Source organism: Loxodonta africana, chromosome 3, assembly GCF_030014295.1.
Source record: "Loxodonta africana isolate mLoxAfr1 chromosome 3, mLoxAfr1.hap2, whole genome shotgun sequence".
NCBI lineage: Eukaryota > Metazoa > Chordata > Mammalia > Proboscidea > Elephantidae > Loxodonta > Loxodonta africana.
Genome location: NC_087344.1, coordinates 69,569,661 through 69,590,577, shown reverse-complemented (window position 1 = coordinate 69,590,577; position 20,917 = coordinate 69,569,661). Strand labels below are relative to the sequence as shown.

At 42.6% G+C, this 20,917-nt stretch overlaps 1 protein-coding gene and 1 pseudogene across 1 annotated transcript in view; one reads left to right on the top strand and one right to left on the bottom strand.

Moving 5' to 3' along the window:
- Positions 1-20,917, top strand: part of CSMD2 (CUB and Sushi multiple domains 2) — a 797,331-nt gene that overhangs the window by 396,247 nt on the left and 380,167 nt on the right.
- On the bottom strand, positions 1,848-11,622 carry LOC135230851 (60 kDa heat shock protein, mitochondrial-like; annotated as a pseudogene).

Sequence of the window (20,917 nt, the reverse complement as noted above, 5' to 3'; positions counted from 1 at the left end):
AGAGTATTAATTGCCTTCCTGTTTTTTTCACATCTACAATGATGAAAAGGAATGACAGTAAGCAGAGCCTTTCTTAAATGCTCCGATGCCTGATGATCACAGCCGGTGAAGGTCTTCCCAGGTAGTGCGGACAAAAGGCCTCACTGTTACCCTCCTCATTTGTAGAGAGGGAATAATATTAACCCCATAGTGCTATTGAAAATTAAAGTAAAATACCTGGCACAAGGGAGGTGCTCAGAAAACAGAACCTTACACTCTCTTACTCCACCATCTAGACTCCCTGTTATACGGGGAGACCCTTGTGCACTGAAAGAAAATGAGTTGGCAGCTATGGCTCTCCTCAGAGACATGCCCTTTGCCTCCCACTCTGACCTGATGATCATAGTTTGATGCCATACCCTAGCTGTCTTACTGCCTCTCTTGTCAAAGCAACCTTGGTAACCAAGAACCCATTGTCGTCAAGTCGATTCTTGGTGACTGAGCGATGGAAGATATCTACAATGAAAGCCATTGGCTCCCCTGCCTTCTAGAAGTCCTGTGCTGAGCCCTAATTGTCTGCAGAATAAACTTGTCCATTTGAAACCAATTTGCATTTACCGAGATGCTTCAGGCTTTTTGTAGTGACAAGATGAAGCTTCTGTTTTCCACACATGTTGCGTTCTTGCTTGTGACTTCTCTGCAGCCTCGGACCTGAGCAAAGGTGCCTCAGGCATCCTGTGGTCCAAGCTCTGACTCCTTTGTACTCTTCTTGTTGGCCTGCTGAGCTGCCAAGCTCTTTCCAGCCTCATTTCCAAGTTCTGGGCCTCCAGAGGCCTCTTCCCAAATTTCAGGGCCAAGTGCCCAAAAGCCAAGCTTCTGAATTCAGTCAAGAGTAAGCCTGCTATCTGTGCAAGAACAGAAAACGCTTTACCCATCACCTCACCTAACAGTTGTAGTACCAGGGCCAGATTACCCAATAAGTGAGGTTTACTTGTACATACTTACTAATCTATAGTGAACGATTTCACCTGTTTTTCACATCTCTGAAACCCATGTGAAATTGTTCACTACAGATTAGTAAGTAAAGCCGAGTAAGCCTGTGTGTACCTTGCTTACTGGTTAATCCACCCCTGAGTGTAACCCATATCTTCTGCCTGGAAATGAATTCAAAGCACATATCTTTCAAACAGTTGGTCATTCGTCCATTCAGTCATCGCACTGTTAATTGGGCACGTTTATGTGCCTGGCTTTGTCTCCGTCATAAGATATAGGCATAGTTGATATGTCCCTGTCAGTTGTCACTGAGTCAGGTCTGACTCATGGAAACCTCGTATACAACAGAACAAAACTCTCCCTGGTCCTGTGCCGTCCTTACGGCTGTTGGTGTGTTTGAGAGCATTGTTGTAGCTGTTGTGTCACTCCACCTCACTGAGGGTTTCCCTTGTTTTCTCTGACCCTGTGCTTTACCAAACGTGATGCCCCTTTCTATCATGACGCCATTGGTCTTCCCTACTGATATGTCCAAAGTAACAAGAAGAAGACTCACCATCCTCACTTCTAAGGAGTATTCTGACTGTACTTCCTCTAAGACTGATTTGTTCATTCTTCTGGCAGTCCGTGGTATATTCAATATTCTTTGCCCACCACCACAATTTGAATATGTCAATTCTTCTGTCTTTTTCAATGTCCAGGTTTCATAAAGACTATGGGTTGGGTCAGGTGCACCTTAACCATCAGAGACGGGTTTTGGCTGATATAGTCCATGCCCTTCAGGAGCTCATGGGGCAAATGGCTAGGAGAACAAAACATGACATTGTAGTATAATAGGTGTTGCAACGGAGTCCTGAATGAAGTCTTGAGAGAAAAATGACTGCAACATAAGAGATATAGAGACAGCCACAGACAGGAGGTAACATTTGAGTGAGGCCTTAACCAATAAAGGTAGAGAAGGGGAAAAAGGACTTCCAGGTAGAGAGAATGGAATTACAAAGGCAATTGAAACCAATAGCTGATAGTTGTAGTGATTCCCTTAGACGTCTCTTCTGTAGTAATTTTCTCCAGCTGACTTCTCTGAAGCCATTAGTGAAGACCACTGGACAGTCCACTAATAATGGCAAAGCTCTATTCTAACAAGAGAACATGCTACCAACCTCCGTGCTACCTCTACCTTTACTTCCCATATACAACGCCAAGGCCCTTCTCTTCTCTAGGGCATTCAGTGGCTATAGCATCTGCTGTGCTTGACAGAGTGGCCACACCAGCAGCACCCAATAAAGCACTTCTTACCACCTTAGCTGGGTTGATGATTCTTTTTTCCATCACATTCAAAAAATATCTAAGCATGGTGCATAACCAACTTTTTTTTTTTAACATTTTATTGTGTTTTAGGTGAAAATTTACACAGCAAATTAGCTTCCTATTGAACAATTCATGCACAAATTTTTCATAACATTGGTTGCTATCCCCACAGTGTGTCAGCATTCTCTCCATTTCCACTTTGGCTTCCCCATTACCATTTGTCCAGTTTCCCTGCCTGTCCTTGTCTTCTCATCTCTGCTTTTGGGCATAGGTTGCCCATTTGGCCTCGAGTAGTATAGTTGGTAGTTCTAAGGAGAACATTCCTCATGAGTGTTATTGTTTATCTTATAGGACAATCTATTATTTGGCTGAAAGATGACCTCCAAGAGTAGCTTCAGTTCCGGGTTAAAAGAGTATCTTAGGGCAATAGTCTCAGGGGTTCCTCTAGCCCCTATCAGTTCTGTAAGTCTGGTCTTTTTTATGAATTTGGCTTTTGTTCTACACTTTTATCCCGTTCTAAACAGGACCTTCTATTGTGTCCCTGGTCAGAGCAGTCGGTAGTGGTAGCTGGGCACTATCTAGTTCTTCTGGTCTCAGGCTAGAGGAGGCTGTGGTTTATGTGGGTCATTACCCCTTTGGGCTAATTGATTCCTTGAGTCTTTGGTTTCCTTCACTGTCCTTTGCTCCAGATGGGAAGAGACCAATAGTTGTATCTTAGATGACTACTCACAAGATTTTAAGACCCCAGACACTACTCACCAAACAAGGGTGTAGAACATTATCATTATGGGCTATCTTAGGCCAGTTGACCTAGATGTCCCCTGAGACTATGGTCCTGAACCTTCAAACCCAGTAACTCAGTCCCACAAGGTGTTTGGATATGTCTAGGAAGTTTCCATTACTGTGCCCCCATGTGCTCTATTATATGTACAAATACATATGCAAAATATACAGACGTATATATATACAAATGTGCACAATTATACGTATATATGCACATGCATGTACTCCCATACACCCTCCCACACCTATATAGCATACGTATCTACCTATGTAACCACTCACAAATTTTTGGTTGTTATTGTCACAGAATTGTATATGTTATACCATTTACCGTAGTTGTCCTTTATTCTTAAGACCTCTCAGTGTCTTTGTTTACCTTGGTTATGTTATGCTGACTTCCCCCATGTTGTGTATTGCCTTTCCCTTAACTAGAATTAATACCTGTCTATTTTTTTTACTATCTAATAAGTGATTTTCCCTCCCATCCCTGGTAATTGTCAAAGAATGCTGACTTCTGTGTGTAAACCTATTCCTGACTTTTTATAAAAGTCATATCATACAATATTTGTCCTTTTGTGATTGACTTACTTCACTCAGTGTAATGTCCTCTGTTGGGCAAGTTGGCTGCACAAGATCTCTTTAAAGTGTTATAAAGCAAAGATGTCACCTTGAGGACCAAGGTGCGCCTGACCTAAGCCATGGTGTTTTCACTCGCCTCATATGCATGCGAAAGCTGCACAATGAACAAGGAAGACCGAAGAAGAATTTACACCTTTGAATTGTGGTGTTGGCAAAGAATATTGAATATACCATGGACTGCCAAGAGAACGAGCACATCTGTCTTGGACTTGCAACCAGAGCACTCCCTGGATGGCAAGACTAAGACTACTTCTCAATACTTTGGACATGTTATCATGAGGGATAAGTCCCTGGAGAAGGACATCATGGTTTGACACAGAGACTGCAACAATGGGCATAGCAACAATTGTGAGGCTGGTGTAGGACCAGGCAATGTTTCGTTCTGTTGTACATAGGGTCGCTATGAGTCAGAACTGACTCGATGGCACCTAACAACAACAGTGTCCTCCAGATTCATCCATGTTATAAGATGTTTCACAGACTCATAATTATTCCTAATCATTGTGTAATATTCCATTGTATGTATATACCACATTTTGTTTATCCATTCACCTATTGATGGACACTTAATTGTTTCCATCTTTTTGCTATTGTGAATAATGCTGCAATGAACATGGGCGTGCATATGTCTATTCATGTCACGGCTCTTATTTCTCTAGGATGTATACCTAGGAGTGGGATTGCTAGATCATGTGGTATTTCTATTTCTAGCTTTTTCCACGCCGTACCATTTTCCGTAGAGGTTGTACCATTTTACAATCCCACCAGCAGTGTATAAGAATTCTAATATCCCCACAACCTCACCAGCATTTGTTGTTTTCTGTTTTTTTTTTTTTTTTGAGGAGTGCCATTTTTGCAGGGGTGAGATGGTATCTCATTGTAGTTTTGATTTGCATCTCTCTGACGGCTAATGATCACGAGCATCTCTTCACATGTTTGTTACCCACCTGAATATCTTCTTTGGGGAAGAGCCTGTTGATGTCCCTTGCCTATTTCTTATTGGATTGTCTTTTTGTCATTGAAACGTTGAAGTTTTCCCATATATTTAAGAGATTAGACCCTTGTCAGATATGTCATTGCCAAAATTTTTTTCCCAGTCTGTAGATTATCTTTTTACTCTTCTGGTGAAAACTTTTCATGAGAATAAGTATTTTAATTTTTAAGAGGTCCCAGTTACCTAGTTTATCTTTGGTTGTTTGTGTGTGTTTAGTTATTAATAGTGTATTTATGCCATAAGTTAGGACCCCTAGTTTTGTCACTATGTTACCTTCCAGGAACTTTATAGTTTTAGGTTTAACGTTTAGGTCTTTGATCTATTTTGAGATAGCTTTTGTGTAGGGTAGCTATGAGTCAGAATCGACTCAATGGCAATGGGTTTGGCTTGGTTTTTAGTTTTGTGTATAATGCAAGGTGTGGATCTTGTTTCATTTTTCTGCAAATGTATATCCAGCTTTGCCAGCACCATTTGTTAAAGAGACTGTCCCTTCCCCATTGAATGAACTTCGACCCTTTGTTGAAGATCAGCTGTCCATAACTGGATGAATTTACTTCTTGGTTCTCAATTGTTTCATTGGTCTATGTGTCTGTCATTGTATCAGTACCAGACTGTTTTAAATACTGTGGCTATGTAGTAAGTTCTGAGATCAGGAAGTGTGAGGCCTCCTGCTTTGTTTTTCTTCTTCAATAATGCTTTAGCCTCTTTCCTTTCCATATAAAGTTGGAGATTAGTTTTTCCATTTCATTAAAGAATGTTTTTGGGATTTGGATCAGGATTGCATTGTTTCTATAGATCACTTTGGGTAGTATTGACATTTTCACAATGTTAAGTCTTCCAATCCATGAGCATGGTATGTTTTTCCATTTATGTAGGTCTCTTTTGGTTTCTTGCAGTAGTGTTTTGTAATTTTCCTTGTGTAAGTCTTTTACGTCCCTGGTTAGGTTTATTCCTAAGTACTTTATCCTTTGGGAGGCTATTGTAAATGGTATTGTTTTCTTAATTTCCTTTTCAGAGTTCTCCTTGTTAGTGTAGAGGAACCCAACTGATTTTTGCATGTTGATCTTGTACCCTGCCACTTTGGTGAACTCTGCTATTCCAGTAACATTCTTGTGGGATCTCTGGGATTTTCTATGTACAGGATCATGTCATCTGCAAATAAAATAAATAGTGATAGTTTTATTTCTTCCTTGCCAATTTGGATGCCCTTTATTTCCCTTTCTTGCCTAATTGCTCTGCCTAGGACTTCCAGTACAATATTGAATAAGAGTGGTGATAATGGACATCCTTGTCTCATTCTCGTTCTCAAGGGGAATGCTTTCAATCTCTCTCTGTTGAAAACAATTTTGGCTGTTGGTTTTGTATATATACCCTTAATTATCTTGAAGAATTTCCCTTCCATTCCTATTTTGCTCCGAGTTTTTATCAGGTGCTGGATTTTATCAAACATCTTTTCTGCACTGATTGAGATGATCATGTGATTCTTCTTTTTGTTTTATTTATATGGTGAAATACGTTGTTTGATTTTCTAATGTTGAACCACCCGTGTGTCGCTGGTATGAATCCGACCTGATTGTGATGTATATCACTTTTTTGATATGCTGTTGTGTTCTGTTGGCTAGAATTTTATTGAGAATTTTCTCATCTATATTCATGAGGGATATTGGTCTGTAATTTTCTTTTTTTCTGGTATCTTTGCCTGGCTTTGATATCAAGGATATGTTGTATTCATAGAATGAATTAGGGAGTATTCCTTCCTTTTCTATGTTCTGGAATATTTTGAGTAGAATTGGTGTCAACTCTTCTGTGAATGTTTGATAGAACTCTCCAGTGAAGCCATCTGTGCTGGGGCTCTTTTGTTTTCCTGGTTTTTTTTTTTTTTTTTTTAATGTATGACATCTTTGATTTCTTCTTTTGTTATAGGTCTATTTAGGTTTTCTACCTCTGTTTGCGCTAGTTTAGGTAGATAGTGTGTTTCTAGAAATTTGTCCATTTCCTCTGGGTTTTCAAATTTATTAGAGTACAATTTTTCAAAATATTATTTTAGGATCCTCTTTTTTTATCTCAGTTTGTTCTGTTGTAACCTCGCCCATTTCATTTCCTTTTTGGGTTATTTTCATCTTTTTTTTTTTTTTCCTTTCTTTCTCAATTTGGCCAGTGGTTTGTTGACTTTATTGATCCTCTCAAAGAACCAACTTCTAGTTCTGTTATTTTTTTTTCTGTTTTTTTTTTTTTCCTATTCCATTTATTTCTGCCCTGATCCTTATTATTTCCTTTCTAACTATGGACTTATTTTTCTGTTCCTTTTCTATTTGTTTATGTTGTCAGGTTGATTTATTGATTTTGGACCACTTCCATCATGGAAAGGGCAGCATTTTGTTCTTACTAGTACACTTACTCTGGGTGTGTATTTGCCTTCCCTGCACACAATGTTTCTGCCAAAACTACCATCCCTGGACTTGTGGTATGCCTTATACACTGTCATGGCATCCCACACCGCATTGCCTCGGATCAAGAGACTCACTTCAGAGCAAATGAAGTGTGGCAGTGGGCCCATGCTCATGAAGTTCACTGGTCTTACTGTGTTCCCCATCATCTTGAAACACATGGCTTGACAAAATGATGGAATGGCCTTCTAAATATGCAATTACAGCACCAGCTAGGTGACAATACCTTGTAGGATTGGGGCAGTGTTTTTCAGGAGGCTATATGTGCTCTAAACCAGTATCCAATATATGGTGCTCTTTCTTCTTCCATAGCCAGGATTCATGGGTCCAGGAATCAAGGTGTAGAAATGGGAAAGGCACCACTCACTATTACCCCTAGGGACCCACTCACAGGATTTTTGCTTCCTGTCTCCATGACCTGACGCCCTACAGGTCTAGGGGTCTTTCTTCCAAAGGGAGGAATACTCCCACCTGGAGACACATCAGTGATTCCGTTGAACTGGAAGCTAAGAATGCCACCTGGCCACTTTGGGGTCCATCTGCCTTTGGATCAACAGGCAAAGAAGAGAGTTACCATATTGGCTGGTGTGACTGATCCTGATTACCAAGAGGAAATCGGATTGATATTATATAATGAAGATAAAGAAGAGAATGTCTGGAATGCAGGAGATCCCTTAGGGCATCTCTTAGTACTACCATGCCCTGTGATTAAAGTCAGTGGAAAACTACAGCAGACCAATTCTGACATAACTACTAGTGGCCCAGACCCTTCAGGAATGAAGGTTTGAGTCACCTCACCAGGCAAAAAACCAAGACCAACTGAGGTGCTTGCTGAGGGCAAAGGGAATACGAGATGGATGGTGGAAGAAGGAAGGTAGTTCTAAGTATCAGTTACGGCCACATGACCAGTTGCGGAAATGAGGACTGTAATCATTATGAGTATTTCTGCTTTGTATGTGTGCATCAAATATTTTTGTTTTCTTCACTTATAAAATACAAGATGTAAACACTGCTAGTGCATTTTCAGTAGTGTGTTCATTGTATCATGTTATGCACAAGTGTGGCTTTATAATTGTCTTTATTCAGAACTTATATACAGTTTAAGGAGACTTTTTTTCTATACAGGTGCCAAGGTGACAAAGGGTGGTCTGTGGTTAAGATTGTGTGTCAGCTTGGATGGGCCATGATTCTCAGTGTTTTGGCAGTGGTATAATGTGATTACTTCCCTGTTGAAATTCCATATGTAATCACTCCCATGATGGGATCTACTCAGATCTCTTCTCTAGAGATCCCAGCCTAAGATAATCACTATGAGTTGGAATCGACTTGATGGCAAAGAGTTCTACAATTATCGTTGAACTGTTTCTCTTTTCAATTTTGTTAGAGTTTGTTTTGTGTATTTTGAAGCTCTGTCATTCGGTGCATAAATATTTATCGTTGTTATGTATTCTTGGTGGATTGACATTTTCATCATTACATAATGCCCTTCTTTGTCTCTTATAATGAATTTTGACTTAAAGCCTATTTTATCCAAAATTATTATTGGTGTTCCTGCTCTCTTTTGGATACTATTTGCTTGATATATTTTTTCCATCCTTTGATTTTTAACTTGTTTGTGTCTTTGTGTCTAAAGTGTGTCTCTTATAGGCAACATGTTGATGTTTTGTTTTGTTTTTAATCCATTCTACCACTCTTTGTCTCTTGACTGGAGCATTTAATCCATTTACATTCAGTGTGATTAATGATTGGTATGGATTCACTGCTGTCATTTTGTTATACTTCTTTTTTGTGGTATTGACAGTTTCTTTGTTCCTCCTGATTTTCTGTACTGAATTCTTTTTCTGTATGAATTTTCTTTTCCTATTAATCATTGTTGTTGTTTTTGTGTTTACTGAGTTCCCCCCTCCCCCTTTATTTCTGTGAGTAGATTTACTACTTTTCACGGCCCACTCATAGCAACCCTGTGTACAACAGAATGAAACACTGCCCAGTCCTGTGCCATCCTCATGATCATTGCTATGCTTGAGCCCATTGTTGCAGCCACTGTGTCACTCCATCTCGTTGAGGCTCTTCCTCTTTTTTGCTGACCCTATACTTTACGAAGCATGATGCCCTTCTTCAGGGACTGATACCTTCTGATAACATGTCCGAAGTATGTGAGTCATAGTCTCGCCATCCTAGCTTCTAAGGAGCATTCAGGCTTTACTTCTTCCAAGATAGATTTGTTCATTCTTTTGGCCATCCATGGTATATTCAATGTTCTTCTTCAACACGGTTATTCAAAGGTGGTTATTCAAAGGTGTCAATTCTTCTTCAGTCTTTCTCATTCCTTGCCCAGCTTTCACATGCATATGAGATGATTGAAAACACCACAGGAGGTATGGTGGTAGAGGGATTTGATGGGCAACCAAAGGCCTAGGAATGCTCACTGTCGTTTCACCGGGTGGGCAGGGGGATGGTGGAAAGTCAAGGCTAGAGGGGGAAAGGGGAGGATCCTACTGCAGTCTCCAGGTGGTCACGTGGCAGAAGCGGGGAGGGATTTGTGCCGCTAATCAGCAGGAAGGCGGGGAGAGGGGAGCTGCTTTTCTAGTCACTGGGTGTAAGTGCCTGGGCACTTCCCTTTGGCTGCAGCCAGCTATAGGGACCTGGCCCAACCAAATGCGATGATGGGGTGATGGGGAGGACTGCATGGGGTCCAGTCTGGTGGGGGATCTCCTGTTGACACTCCATGAATCTATTACTCTGTGTGTGCCACCTACCCTAATGGTCAGGGACTGCCGCTGGTGACTAGTCCTATCTCTGGGTCCTGGCTCCTTCCCTGCTCTGTGGACTCCAGGATCCCTGGAGCTCTTCTTCTTGTCTTTCTCTCCTTAGATCCAGTTCATGTCTTGCTCACCTTGCTTCACTCCAGATATGTCTACCTAGTTGCTTTGTCTCTCAGGGGGAATTCTGTGAAGTTGCCTTTCTGTGCTCCTCACTTGGGATTGATGCTGGCGCTTCTCAAGGTGGCCAAGATAAGCTAGGCCAGCTGGCAGGGCACTTTTGCTCCACATCTCTCTCATCCTCTGTTTTCGTTCAGTTTCCCCTTCCAATTGGTGTTTGATCTAATTCTTTATCCTTCCATTTGATGCTCAGAGTTCCAGGATTATCATCTATATCTGTTTCACTAGGTTTCTCAGGTCTTTGATGTAGAGGGGCAGCATGTGTGTCTTACTAAGCCGCCACCTTGGGGCAAAGTCTAACATGTTCTGCATAACCAACTTTTGAGGAGGTCTGCATATTTTTTTTCAACGATCAGTGATCCCTCAACACCTGCATTCTTAGCAGTGATCATTGCCAGAATTTTTGAGTGTTCTTTTAATTGTTTCTACATTGATTTTTTTTTTTTTTTTTTTTTTTTTTTTGCTCCTCATTAGCTGGAGCAGTAAATCTGAGGCACCAAAGCAAAGCACCTGGACGATGCCTTTTTCAGCAGTAGCTCATGTAGCACTTAGTGCATCTGTGACTATTTCTTTTCATTCTTTTATATGTCATTTGTCCCACCAATCTTTAGCACAGCCACTCTATCTGAAAGTTTTGCCAGATGTTCATTTAATTTTTCTTTTTCATAGCCACTAGTAGTAACATCTAAATTTCAGTGATTTCTTGAATATGTTTCTCAATTTGAATCTTGTCATCTTTTCCTTGCAAGAGTATGGTATGAATTTTGGTCACAACGACCTCTCCAGCTTTTCCTAAGTCATGAAGCTAAACATTTTCAGGATTCATCGTCAAGCTCCCTTCTCCAAACACTCTACCACCAGCAGCAAAAGCTGTGTTGGTTCTTTCTATGTCACCAAAACCTGAAGCGTTGACTGCTATAATCAGAAAATCAACTTCTATCCCATTCAAAATGAATGTTGAGAGCATCTTCAGCAATTAAGACCAAAGACTTTAGTGGGCACCAGCAATTTCAAGAATGGATACAATGGACTGGACACTGGGAATCCTAAACATCCTGGAATTGACATTTCTGAACTTTTGAGGTGTCATTAAAGGATGGTCAGGTAATCTTGATCAGACTCTGTGCCTTCAATTTCTAATTCATCATTCAATGGTTTTCTATTCTTGTAACTTTTGTAATTATATTACAAATAATGTTGCTGATTTCTCTTTCTCCACCTGCAAATAGTGTGGCAAATTGAGCAGTGTCTTCAGGGGTTGCCACAGGTTTAGGCTGCTTCCGAAGTTCAGCCGTTACAACATCAACACAACGTCACACTTCTTCTGATTTCCACGGGATTAACACCTTCCCTAATCTGGAAGCTTTCCGTGGTGATCAAGTTTGCCGGTACAAGAGCAGTGGGGGCACCACCCCAGCCTCTTCACTTGTGCATTGCCAATATCCTGATCAAGTCTGGTGCCGATAATTTTATATTTATTTTTTAAGTCACTTCACCTGGCAACGATCACATCATCTTTTGTTACTTCGAGATTTTCCATTTCCGTTTAGTAATAGCTGTTATTCCCTTTTGCTCCTGTTATAGACTGAATTACATCCACCCAAAATGTGTGTTGGAGTCCTAGCCCTATACCTGTGGATATAATCCTATTTGGAAACAGGGTTTCCTTTGTTACGTTAATGAGGCACGTCAGTGTAGGGTGAGTCCTAAGCCTAATCACCTCTGAGTGATAGAACAGCATAGACACTGTTATGGATTGAATTGTGTCCCCAAAAATATTTTGTCAACTTGGCTAGGCCATGATTCACAGTATTGTGTGGTTGTCCACCATTTTGTGATGTGATATGATTATCTTATGTGTTGTAAATCCTAATCTCTATGATGTTAATGAGCCAGAATTAGAGGCAGTTATGTTAATGAGGTAGGACTCAATCTACAGGATTAGACTGTATCCTGAGTCAATCTCTTTTGAGATATGAAAGAAAGAATCGAGCAGAGAGGAGAAGGACCTCCTACTACCAAGAATGAAGAGCCAGGAAAAGAGCACATCCTTTGAACCCAGGGTCCCTGCTCTGAGAAGCCCCTAGACCAAGGGAATATTGATAACAAGGACCTTCTCCCAGAGCCGACAGAGAAAGAAAGCCTTCCCCTGGAGCTCATACCATGAATTTGGACTTCTAGCCTCCTAAACTGTGAGAGAATAAATTTCTGTTTGTTAAAACTATCCACTTGAGGTATTTCTGCTATAGCAGCACTGGGTAGCTAAGACAGGGGCAGAGACAAGAGAATATAAATGTTGGAAGATCACCAAAGAACAAAGAATGCCAGGAGTCAAGGATCTTCTCCCAGAGTCAACAGAAAGAGAGCCTTCCCCTAGAGCCAGTGCCCTGAATTCAGACTTGTAGCCTACCAAGCTATGAGGAAATAAATTTCTGTTCTTTAAAACCACCTACTTCTGGTATTTCTGTTACAACAGCACTAGGAAACTAAGACAGCTCCATAGTAATAACGGCCACAGAATCTTCTAGAAGATCTACACCTCGAAGCATTAGGGCTTAGGCACCTGCACCAAATTTTACATCTTTGGCAAAAACCCGAGTGAGGTGAGGAGCCAGTGCTCTGGACACTGATCTCATCTGGCACAGGACTGTGGTTAATGGCGGCATTTCTGCAAGGTAGCAGGCAGGCCCTCAGCACCAAGCCAGGGGCAGAGTTCAGGATGAATACTCAACAATTTCGTCAATAGGAAGAAGGGGAGAACAAATTTTAGTTTTTATGAGATCACCCTCTGCAAAATTTTTTAAGATATGTTCGAGGAGGTCAATCAGTAAACAGTAATCCTAGCAAAAATGTAGGGTTTAGGGCATGAGTAGCTTACAACATGGGAAGGAGTACAGACATCGGAGAAACTCTCTAACTCGTACAAACAAGATTTGGTGAAGGAGTGGGCGCGGGGAGACGGGAAGGGGTGGTTTAGCCAACAGGACAGCCATAGCGGTGGGGAGAGAGGAGTGATCAGGGTCAGTAAAGGGGCTTGCCTTGATGGACGGAAGCCTGAACCCACAGAGTTGAGAAGAGGCTGCAGGCTTCATCTACTCCTTGACTCCCAGATCTCTTGAGACACGTTAGGCCTGCCTGTCCCCTTTCCTTCCTTTAACAGATCCTTGTATCCCACTAGCTCAGCCTGATAACTCATGCTGCAGATTAGAGAGGCATTTGTATTGCCAGATTCTTCCAGCTAAATGTGTACCATGTGTCCCGCTAACCTTTACAACAGCGGGAAAATGTCTTGTAATTAACCAGAATATAAAGGATGAATGGAGCAGCCTGGCAGTCTTCTATAGTCATTATCATTCACAGGAGATGAATGCACCTAGTAAGATTTCCATCAAACAGTTGAAGGCAGCACTCTTCTCTTGGGAGTCCCGATTTTGCTCACAAATAGTGCAAATGCATGTATACGAGTGTGTACTGTATTTTGTTTGTGAGTATTTGTAGCCATACATACACATGTGCACGGATATGTAGTTGTGGTGAGCCTGTTGTAGACACAAATGCATATGTATGCATGGACATGTGTGCATGCATGTACATCAGAGGGTGTGCGTTCAAGTGCAGCCAGGACCATGGAGTCAGCCCCAGGCTCCATTTAATCTCCAGCTGCATTGAGGATTACAGAATCTGCTTTTGAGAGACCAACTTCAGTGCAATATTGGCACAACACTAGTGGGCTTTCCATGAATGAATGAAGGAACAAACAACATGAATGAATGAATACATCCCAGAAATTCTCTAGGTCCTTTGGTCCATCTGCTGGATTTTCCCTTTGTTCCTGGCTGGATCTGTCAGTACTGCACTGTGGAGGTCTAGAGGAAGTTCTGCCCTTGCTCTCTGACCCTTTGCATCCTGGTCTACCCGGCCAGCTGAGCTAGCTCTCCAGTGAGGTCATTTTGTGGCTGATTTCTACAAGGTGCTCCACATTCCATGATCACACCTGCCTGATAAAAAAAAAAAAAAAAAAATTTATAAGACTGTTTAAAAGGTAGATTAACGACGTATAATTCAGGATGTGACCACTTCCCTGGGATTGCTCAAAAACCGAGGCCCCAGCATCCGGAGGTAGTTTCTTGATGTTAATGTCGCTGGTGATATGGAGCTTGCCTAGAGCTTACCCCCACCAAGGGCACTTTCCTGGCCCACTGATCAGCAACCATGATGATGTGGCCAACTATAGGCTCCACCTCCCCAGAGCCCAGGCCTGGGCCAACTGGGCCTGGGTGGCCATCTCCGGCCCATTAGATATCGTGCTGTTGGTATGAGAAGCCTCTTCTCAAAGAGCTTTGGCACCTGCATTTCCCAGGCTGATGTGGAAAGAACAAGGACTAGTCATCTGTGGATTCTAATCTGCATCTGATGACGTTTTTGTGCTCACGCGCAACATGGGAGTAAGTACCGCAACCTCTCAGACCAAGCTCCATGGTGGTAACATTCAAAACATTTGCATGTAAGTTAAGGACCCCACCCCCAGTCTTAACAGATATCTTCTTGTTCAGTTCTTCTCATCACCTTAACCAACTCATTCCTATGGTAAGTAGTTGTCGTTAGCTGCTGTCGAGTAAGCTCCCAACTCTTGGTGACCCCATACACAATGGAACAAAACACTGCCCAGTCCGGTGCCATCCCCATGATCAGTTGTGAATAAAACCGTTGTGATTCACAGTGTTTTCACTGACTAATTTTTGGAATTAGATCACCAGTCCTTTATTCCGAGTCTGTCTTAGTCTGGAAGCTCTGCTGAAACCTGTTCACTGTCATAGCAACACACAAGCCTCTCCTGACAGATGGTTGGTGGCTGCACATGAGGTGCGTTGGCCAGGGATTGAACTCAGGTCTCCCACATGGAAGGTGAGGATCCTACCACTGAACCACCAGTGCCTCCTGCTATGGTAAGTAGCAGGAAGTAGAAGAGAAAGAACAGAAGTTAGTTCCTGCTTGGGAGGCATGATGGCATCATTCACTACTAAAAGTGGCCCACTGAACATTGAGCACTGAGCTCTCAGGTTAGACAGCCCATCCTGTGGGCGGAAGGAGTAGAGAGGATGGACACAGAAATTGCAGGGATTTCTTCTGGGGCCTTAAGTGGGAGAGGAGCAGCAGACTTCCTTTATGCAACCTTGAGAAGAGAGGGAGAAGCACTCCTTCTCAGCAGCATTCATGTCTACCTGCATCTCAAGGTCCCCCATCAGAGCTACAAGGAAAACCCAAACAGTATTTGTCCCTGAGAATGACATCATGGTTCCCTGGCCCCTTCCCCACCTCTCTTCCTCTGGTAGACCCAGGACCCGAAACAAGGAGATTGTGACTTCATCTCCTACTTCTTGGCCAGGTGCCCCAAGCCATCTCCACTGACCCGATCTCAAATGGGCTGCACTGGGTCAGAGACACCCGCACCCCACACCTGCCTAGTGCAGGATATCACTGAGAAGAGCTCGCACTGTTCTCATGGTGCCAGGGACGCTGCTGTTCTCCTGGGGACAGTTGAAGCGAAGGGATTTTTTTCCCCGCCTCACTGTATTAGCTAGGCTTGAATAATGCATGTTTCCCTACTAATGCCCTCTATTTGATAATAGGTCCATGTTAGTGCTCATTGGAAATTTTCCTGCTGGATACACATGGAGAGCAATGCACATCTATAAAAAGGGTTTGAATGTACGTTGGGAAGCAGTGACTCTGGATGTAACTTAATTTTATCAGCATCCACCTTAGACAGTGACTGGCCAGGGAACAAACCCTTGGGGAACTTTTTAATGCAGGCAGAGTGAGGCAACTGGAAGACCACCCTCTTGCGCTGCTGATCACTGTGGGTTTGGGTTTTGGGTTTGGCATGTTACTTGGAGTTCAGAGCAAATATCTGAGTTTTCAGGGCCTGAGCTGAGGAGGGGGCAGCTGCTGGGTATAGTTGACTATGCTTCTGGGGTGGCTTTCACAAGAAAGGAACCTGAGGCTCAGCTGAGAACGCAGCTTCTGTTTGGCTGTGTGACCTACAGCAAGTCACGTAAGCTACTTTGAACCCCATTTTTATTATCTATCAAGTACACCTAATAACCAGAGTCCCTGGGTGGTGCAGTTAACACACTTGGCTGCTAGCCAAAAGGTTGAAAATTCGAGTCCACCCAGAGGCAGCCTGAAAGAAAGGCCTTGTGATCTACTTTCCCGAAATCAGACATGGAAAACGTCATGGAGCACAGTTCTACTCTGACACACGTGGGGTTGCCATGAATCAGGATTGACTTGACAGCAACTTGTGTGTGTGTGAGAGAGAGAGAGAAAGGTATAATAACTACTGGTCAAGCAAGATTGTTGACAGGATAAAACTAAATGAAGTGATTATTGAGGGCCCACCATGGACCAGGCACGGGGGGGCCCAGAGAAATTGAGGGTACAGTAACAAACAAAACAGACAAAAATCCCAGCCTTCATGGAGCTTACTTTCAATATGGGGCAACAATAGACAAAGTAACTAAGTAAATCATACAGCATGTTGAAAGGTTTGGAAGATAAAGCGGGGAAGGGGGTAGGGAGAGCTGAGGCTGGAGGTGCAGTTTTACATGGAGTGGTCGGGGAAGGCCTCCATGTGGAAATGGTACTTGCACCAACACTTGAAGGAAACAAGGGAATGAACCTGTCATGCAGTTACCTGGGACGAAGCGCCGAGGCAACAGGCTGGCTGAAGCAGGAATTGTTGTTGTTGTTATTGTTAGGTTCAGCTGAGTCGGTTCTGACTCATAGCGACCCTATAGGACAGAGTAGAACTGCCCCATAGGGTTTCCAAGGAGCAGCTGGTGGATTCAAACTGCCAACCTTTTGGTAAGCAGCCATACCTCCTAACCACTGGACCACCAGGGCTCCGAAGCAGGAATAAGCCTCATATATTGGCAGAACATTGCATGTGACTGGAGGAGAGTAATGGAGGGAGAGTAGTCAAACATGCGGTTGGAGAGGTCATGGGGAGGGCCTATGGTGTGGGTCCTCATGGGCCGTTTTCTGCTTTTACTCCAGGACAGATGGGTTGCTGCTGAAGAGCTTTGAGCCAAGACGCAATATGGGCTGACTTCTGTCTTAACAGGCTTCCTCTGACCCTTATGTTGAGAATAGCCTCTATGGAGGCAAAGGTGAAAGATGGAGGCCGCAGCAACAAGGCGAGAGATATCAGAGGTTTGGACCAGGGTGATAGACATGGAGGTTATTATGAGCAGTGCCTGGATTTAAGATATAATTGGAAGGATTTCATGATGGATCATGTGTGGGTATAGGAGAGAGGAGTCAAGGGTGCTGATTTTAGTAAAGAGCTTGTAAGGCACTTAGCCTAGGGCCTGGCACATAGGAAGTGCCTAGTCATAGTTGTTACCATTGTTGGTTATCAGTCTCAGCAGGGCTGAGTCAGCAGGAAGGGGCTAGCTGGAACACAGCAGGGGGATCTGGGACTGGGCAGTTGTACCAAAGCACATAACTAGAGGCAAAGTGAAACCCTTGGAAGCCAGGAGGATGCGTTGGGGAATAGGGGTCATCAGACACTAAGGAGGAGTCCCTGGGTGGTGCAAACAGTTAACACACTTGGCTGCTAACCAAAAGGCTGCCAATTCAAGTCCACCCAGAGATGCCTCGGATGAAAGGCCTGGCAGTCCACGTCCCAAAAATCAGCTATTGAAGACCCTATGGAGCACAGTTCTACTCTTACACACATGTTGTCACCCTGAGGTGAAAGTGACTCAATGGCATCTGGTTTTGGGGTTTTAGACACTAAAGAGGTTGATGGGTACAGAGCAATGTCCTTTGGAATTGTAGAGTTCTGTCTCTGGCATTCTTTTTTTTTTTTTAATTGTGCTTTAGACGAAGGTTTACAGAACAAACTAGTTTCTCATTAAACAGTTAGTACACATATTGTTTTATGACATTGGTTAAGCACCCCATGACATGTCGATACTCTCCCTTCTCAACCTTAGGTTCCCTATTACCAGCTTTCCTGTCCCCTTCTGCCTTCTAGTCCTTGCCCCAGGGCTGGCGTGCCCCTTTAGTCTTATTTTGTTTCATGGGCCTGTACAATCTTTGGCTGGAGGGGAACCTCGGGAGTGACTTCATTACTGAGCTGAAAGGGTGTCTGGGAGCCATACTCTCAGGGTTTCTGCAGTCTCTGTCAAGCCAGTAAGTCTGGCCTTTCTTTTTTTTTTTTTTTTTAATAATTTTTATTGAGCTTTAAGTGAACGTTTACAAATCAAGTCAGTCTGTCACATATAAGCTTATATACACCTTACTCCATACTCCCACTTACTCTCCCCCTAATGAGTCAGCCCTTCCAGTCTCTCCTTTCATGACAATTTTACCAGTTTCTAACCCTCTCTACCCTCCTATCTCCCCTCCAGACAGGAGATGCCAACACAGTCTCAAGTGTCCACCTGATACAAGTAGCTCACTCTTCATCAGCATCTCTCTCCAACCCATTGTCCAGTCCCTTCCCTGTCTGATGGGTTGTCTTTGGGAATAGTTCCTGTCCTGGGCCAACAGAAGGTTTGGGGACCATGACCGTTGGGATTCCTCTAGTCTCAGCCAGACCATTAAGTTTGGTCTTTTTATGAGAATTTGGGGTCTGCATCCCACTGATCTCCAGCTCCCTCAGGGGTTCTCTGTTGTGCTCCCTGTCAGGGCAGTCATCGGTTGTGGCTGGGCACCATCTAGTTCTTCTGGTCTCAGGATGATGTAAGTCTCTGGTTCATGTGGCCCTTTCTGTCTCTTGGGCTCATAGTTATCGTGTGACCTTGGTGTTCTTCATTCTCCTTTGATCCAGGTGGGTCGGGACCAATTGATGCACTTAGATGGCCGCTTGTTAGCATTTAAGACCCCAGACGCCACATTTCAAAGTGGGATACAGAATGTTTTCATAATAGTATTATTTTGCCAATTGACTTAGAAGTCCCCTTAAGCCACAGTCCCCAAACCCCTGCCCTTGCTCCGCTGACCTTTGAAGCATTCAGTTTATCCCAGAAATTTCTTTGCTTTTGGTCCAGTCCAGTTGAGCTGACCTTCCATGTATTGAGTATTGTCCTTCCCTTCACCTAAAGTAGTTCTTATCTACTAACTAATCAGTAAATAACCCTCTCCTACCCTCCCTCCCTCCCCCCCACGTAACCACAAAAGTATGTGTTCTTCTCAGTTTATACTATTTCTCAAGATCTTATAATAGTGGTCTTATACAATATTTGTCCTTTTGCCTCTGACTAATTTCCCTCAGCATAGTGCCTTCCAGGTTCCTCCATGTTATGAAATGTTTCACAGATTTGTCACTGTTCTTTATCGATGCGTAGTATTCCGTTGTGTGAAGATACCACAATTTATTTAACCATTCATCCGTTGATGGACACCTTGGTTGCTTCCAGCTTTTTGCTATTGTAAACAGAGCTGCAATAAACATGGGTGTGCATATATCTGTTTGTATGAAGGCTCTTATTTCTCTAGGGTATATTGCGAGGAATGGGATTTCTGGGTTGTATGGTAGTTCTATTTCTAACTGTTTAAGATAACGCCAGATAGATTTCCAAGGTGGTTGTACCATTTTAAGTTCCCAGCAGCAGTGTATAAGAGTTCCAATCTCTCAGCAGCCTCTCCAACATTTATTATTTTGTGTTTTTTGGATTAATGCCAGCCTTGTTGGAGTGAGATGGCATCTCATCATAGTTTTAATTTGCATTTCTCTAATGGCTAATTATCGAGAACATTTTCTCATGTATCTGTTAGCTGCCTGAATATCTTCTTTAGTGAAGTGCATGTTCATATCCTTTGCCCACTTCTTGATTGGGTTGTTTGTCTTTTTGTGGTTGAGTTTTAACAGAATCATATAGATTTTAGAGATCAGGTGCTGGTCGAAGATGTCATAACTGAAAATTCTTTCCCAATCTGTAGGTGGTCTTTTTACTCTTTTGGTGAAGTCTTTAGATGAGCATAGATGTTTGATTTTTAGGAGCTCCCAGTTATCTGGTTTCTCTTCCTCATTTTTGGTAATATTTTGTATTCTGTTTATGCCTTGAATTAGGGCTCCTAACGTTGTCCCTATTTTTTCTTCCATGATCTTTATCGTTTTAGTCTTTATGTTTAGGTCTTTGATCCACTTGGAGTTAGTTTTTGTGCATGGTATGAGGTATGGGTCCTGTTTCATTTTTTTGCACATGGATATCCAGTTATGCCAGCACCATTTGTTAAAAAGACTATCTTTTCCCCAATTAACTGACACTGGGCCTTTGTCAAATATCAGCTGCTCATATGTGGATGGATTTATATGTGGGTTCTCAATTCTGTTCGATTGGTCTATGTGCCTGTTGTTGTACCAGTACCACGCTGTTTTGACTACTGTGGCTGTATAATAGGTTCTAAAATCAGGTAAAGTAAGGCCTCCCACTTTCTTCTTCTTTTTCAGTAATGCTTTACTTATCCGAGGCTTCTTTCCCTTCCATATGAACTTGGTGATTTGTTTCTCCATCACATTAAAAAATGTCATTGGAATTTGGATCGGAAGTGCATTGTATGTATAGATGGCTTTTGGTAGAATAGACATTTTTACTATGTTAAGTCTTCGTATCCATGAGCAAGGTATGTTTTTCCACTTAAGTAGGTCCCTTTTAGTTTCTTGCAGTAGTACTTTGTAGTTTTCTTTGTATAGCTCTTTTACATCTTTGGTAAGATTTATTCCAAAGTATTTTATCTTCTTGGGGGCTACTGTGAATGGTACTGATTTGGTGATTTCCTCTCCGATGTTCTTTTTGTTGATGTAGAGGAATCCAAGTGAT